At 37.3% G+C, this 3,575-nt stretch overlaps 1 long non-coding RNA gene across 1 annotated transcript; it reads left to right on the forward strand.

Moving 5' to 3' along the window:
- Positions 1–46: 46 nt before the first annotated feature.
- LOC108382450 (uncharacterized) lies at positions 47–3,262 on the forward strand. Its single transcript, XR_001849686.1, has 3 exons — positions 47–293; positions 464–645; positions 1,512–3,262. It is a non-coding gene; the product is annotated as an uncharacterized LOC108382450 (long non-coding RNA).
- Positions 3,263–3,575: the final 313 nt, after the last annotated feature.

The raw sequence follows: 3,575 nt of genomic DNA on the forward strand, positions 1-3,575 counted from the left end.
GCTTACCTGCAACTACTTCAGTTCCACACCACCTCCACCTCCCCTTAATTTACTCATTTATTCTCACTCACTCTAACTTGCGGTCATACATACATACTTTATTTTTTATTTACCTCTGCTGTCTCCTCTTGCCTCTTCTTTTCACCTTCTTTGCCCCGCAGACACATCACGTGCGCGCCGCGAAGGTGAAGTACCCGGCGTTGATTATCACTTCATCACGCGCCAAGCCTTTGAGGCGGACATACTGGCGCGCCGCTTCGTCGAACATGGCGAATACGAGAAGGCTTACTATGGTGAGTAATTTAAAAGTACATATGTACATACATACACATACATGCTCACTCTGTGTGTTGCATGTGTGAGTGCTTTTCATATCCTATTTTTTAAACGAATTAAGTAAATTGCAATTTTCACATATCCTTGCATATCCTCTCAACTCTTCGAATTTCCTCCATCATTGCAGGCACCTCGCTGGAGGCCATACGTACAGTGGTGGCGAGCGGTAAAATCTGTGTACTGAACCTCCATCCACAGAGTTTGAAATTGTTGCGCGCCTCCGATTTGAAGCCGTATGTGGTGCTGGTGGCGCCACCGAGTCTCGATAAACTGCGGCAGAAGAAAATCCGAAATGGCGAACCGTTCAAGGTGAGTGGAAGAAAATTATTTCTTTTGAGATGCAAATCAGTACCACAACATCTCTTCGACAAGTTGAAGAATTAAAGATCCAAGTTGCGATGATCTAGCAGTCTGAGGTCCCAGTATTTGCCTTAGAATAGAACTCCACAAAAGCCTGTTTAGGCGTTCATCAATTTTCAGGCTTCCAGCACTTTATTTAGCTGTAATATATAAATTCCGGCGTGGGAGCTGAAAGCAATACGCCTAAAGGGCTTGATGTGGAGTTCTGCCGTCTTATAAATAGTGATTCCACCCTCGTCATATTCCAGACAACTGGGACATACGGGGTCCGGTAGTATGCTTAGCCTTACTGCGTGAATATCGATTGGACAGTGACCCGTTAAAACCCCCACCAAAAGTGAGAGCTGCGGCTTTGTAAGTGTGAGGAGTGCCCTCTACCGCCCTCGCCCGCCCTTGACCAAAAGGACCAATGCGATCGCGCATGTCCTGGTTTTCGCCCAGCGGTCGCTGAGCTGACATGAGGCCCATCTATCCAAAAGTGTGTCAAAAGTGATCAATGACACTCCCAGCCGCTCTTTATCCGACGATAACGTTTCTTAAGTTCCCTTCCTCGCCAATTCGTCAGCCATCGAAAGCCTTACGTTAGGTCCCGGCCAAGGGACAGACGTTATTAGGGTTCATTTTTCACCTTCTTTTGACGACATATTAAATGTTTTTTAGATATGAAAAACTAACTAAAAACTCTTTCCCTGGCTCGTAGATTTGCATTGATAAAATTCACTTTATTATTTTGTTTTGCACTGAGTCGATCGTAGCTTACAAACTCATCACCATCTTTTGACTATCATTATTGAATAATCTCGTATCTCTTTCAGGAGGAGGAACTCAAAGACATTATAGCCACTGCACGCGACATGGAGGCGCGCTGGGGTCATCTCTTTGACATGATAATCATAAACAACGACACAGATCGGGCATATCAACAGCTGCTGGCCGAGATTAATTCATTGGAACGCGAACCACAATGGGTGCCAGCCAGTTGGGTGCATAACAATCGAGACGAGTCATAAAGTCGAGCAGAAATAAATAGAGTGCAAACGGAATGGAATTAAACGAGGCGGAAGAACGAGGTTAGGCAAAAAACAGGGATAGGAATAGGGGCAGGGTAAGGAAATTAGAAGCAGCGAAAGTTAAGTTGAAAAGAGAAATGAAGGCAATGAGCGTCGCAGCGGCGAAGGAAAACTGTTCATAGTTATATTGAGGTTGAAATTGTTATATGATTGCGGCTAAAGTCTGTGAAAGGTCGATGAAAACTCGAGTTGCCAAAAGGCGGCTGCTTTGAGTGCTGAAATATCGATTTCAAAAATATTTTTCAACACTTTTTTGGTGGATGATTTTCAGTTTTAATCAATTTGCAGTATATTTTTTTTGCTAAAAAACATTCATTTAGATTTTAAAAAAATTTGCATTGCTCGCTTTTGTACTCCTCAGCTGCTTATCTCTGGTTACATAAGCTTTTAAAATGTCCTTAAATTTCTCGCGATTGCAAAAATAAGTTTTTTGGATTTTAGCCGAAATTTCGCCCACACTGCGGCACTGTGCCTCGCCGCTTCGTATAGGTTTCTAGCATAGTACAGGATTTTGCCAGGCAAAAGTGGCTGCAGATGCTTTATTTCCAAGCAAAAATGCAATAATAACTACATATATTTACATACATACACTTATACTTATTTACTTAGACATACAGTATACTACATACATATACATATTTACATAGACCCACTCACACAGAAACATATGTATGTATATGTAACTTGTTGATTTAATTGATAAAATTTTACACTTAATTTGGAATTTTCCGCGTCAGACTGGGGCGTTGAGGGCGTTGAAAAAAAATAAAAAATAAAAAATAAAAAATAACAATAATAAGAAAAGTGGGAAAATTTATTGATGATAAGGCAACTAACTGTGCTTTATATCTAATATCGTTTATAAAAGAAAACAATATCGCTACCTAAAGGTGAAAAGGTGTCAAGTCCACTTTTTTCAAAACTACATCGATTTTTCGTCTCTCCTAAACAATTTCAAAAAAAAAAAGGATTTGGCGCCTTGTCACGTTTAAGTAACGATATTTTATTGAAAATTCATTGAAAAAAATTAGTTGTTTTCGTTTTAAGTGTAATATAAAAATTAGTGGCCCTTTTCATAAAATTTTCAAAAAAATATAACTGCTGCTTGTAAAAAAGATCGATCAAAGTAGGTCATTTGAATTTTTTATGAATTTGGCTATTAAAAACTTTAAAATACCAAGTCTAACAGAGTATCACAAAATAGTTTTAATATACGTTATGTTATAAAATATTGTTCTCTATAATATATATATATATGTATATGCATGTGTACTAAATCCGAGAAATTCCTTAATTGCAAAATGTGTGTAAATTTGTTAATTTAAATTTGATTGTTTACCTTTATCTTTTCGCGCGTAAAAATAAGTTGCAAACAGAATTATGAGAAGAAATAATACCTTAATTTATAAAATTAAAAAAAGGCCAAAAATAAAATTTGGCTTTTTAAAGCAGTTTTGTAAATTAGTACCTATTTTAAGAAAAAAAAAATGAATTTTGTAAAAAATCGAACTAGCTAAATGCATGTAAAAAAGAACTAAAAGAACTAGGGGAGAAACTAAGCAAATTCCAAAATCAACAAACAACATTTCTAGCAGCTGCTGGCCAAACGAGCAACGATTTCAAAGGTTTTGCGCTGAAGTGCTGGAATTGAAAACAAAAAAGTACGAAGCAAAAAAAAATAAATAAAAATTTCATGGAAAAAGAATTTACTTTAAACTTACGTACCATAACAACTAATATAACAAAAACAAATCCAATAATAAAAAAACACAAAGTGCTAGTAACTAAATAAAAGAAAGTTTAAAATCC

The sequence above is a fragment of the Rhagoletis zephyria genome, unplaced genomic scaffold (assembly GCF_001687245.7).
Source record: "Rhagoletis zephyria isolate East Lansing unplaced genomic scaffold, Rhagoletis_zephyria_1.1 Rzeph_scaffold_27083, whole genome shotgun sequence".
NCBI classification, from domain to species: Eukaryota; Metazoa; Arthropoda; class Insecta; order Diptera; family Tephritidae; genus Rhagoletis; species Rhagoletis zephyria.